Genomic DNA, 1122 nt, shown 5'->3' on the forward strand with positions numbered 1-1122 from the left:
CTAGAGGAGATTTTTTTACGTTCCGTCTCTGTTTCTTTGATCTAATTGTCTGCTGGTGAGAGCAGGTGAAAAAGCGCTGCAATTTATCCAACAACCTTTAATAACACTATAAAAACATTTGTAATCACTTCATAATCACATTTTATTCATTTTGCATTCATTTTGCATTGCCACAACCACTAGTCGCCACCTGAAATGTTACAGAAAGTATGAACAATCGTTTTCAGGAGACATCCTACCATGAGAGGGCACTCATCCACCTGAAGAGCGATCATGATGATGATAATGATGATAACGATGATAATAATGATGGCGATAATGATAATAGTGGTAATAATGATGGTGATAATGATGAGTATAATGACAATGATGATAATAGTGATAATGATGATAATAATGATGATGATGGTGATAATGATGAGTATAATGACAATGATGATAATAGTGATAATGATGATGATAATCATAATGATGATGGTGATAATGATGATGATGATAATGATGATAATAATAATGATGATAATAATGATGATGGTAATAGTGCTGGGTTGACCGGGGTGCTGGCGTTGGAAATCAGCGACGAGACCTGGGTCCAGGATGTCCACAGCAGTGACCTTGCACCTCTCCTCTGGGCCATAACCCTCTCAGTCAACCAGGTACTAGAATCCCCTGCCCCGAGGTCGAACCTTCAGGAGACACCTCACTGTGTACGCCGGTTGGCCGCCGATGAGATGGAGAAGAGGGGTGGGCCTGGAAACAGGAGACAAAGGGCTGTGAGACATAGGTTTGATCCTAGACACATGAAAAGTGGGATGTATACGGAGGGTACGGGGCAACAGAAGATGAACAGCAGAGGGGCTAATGATCTTGGAGATTGGGAAAGGGCCAATAAACCTGGGTGGAAAGTTTGTGGGACTCCACCCGGAGGGGCAGATCTCGGGTGGACAGCCATACCCTCTGCCCGAGACAATACCAGGGGTCCGGTGGTGGTCCGCTTGTCGTCAATACCTGGAGTGGTCTTGAGAAGAACCGACCGGGCTCTCTTCCAGGTACGGCGACAGCGGCGGACAAACATCTGGGCCAAAGGTATGCCGACCTCTTCCTTTTGCTCTGGGAAGAGCA

This window comes from Salvelinus fontinalis, chromosome 29 (genome assembly GCF_029448725.1).
Source record: "Salvelinus fontinalis isolate EN_2023a chromosome 29, ASM2944872v1, whole genome shotgun sequence".
In the NCBI taxonomy this organism is placed as follows: domain Eukaryota; kingdom Metazoa; phylum Chordata; class Actinopteri; order Salmoniformes; family Salmonidae; genus Salvelinus; species Salvelinus fontinalis.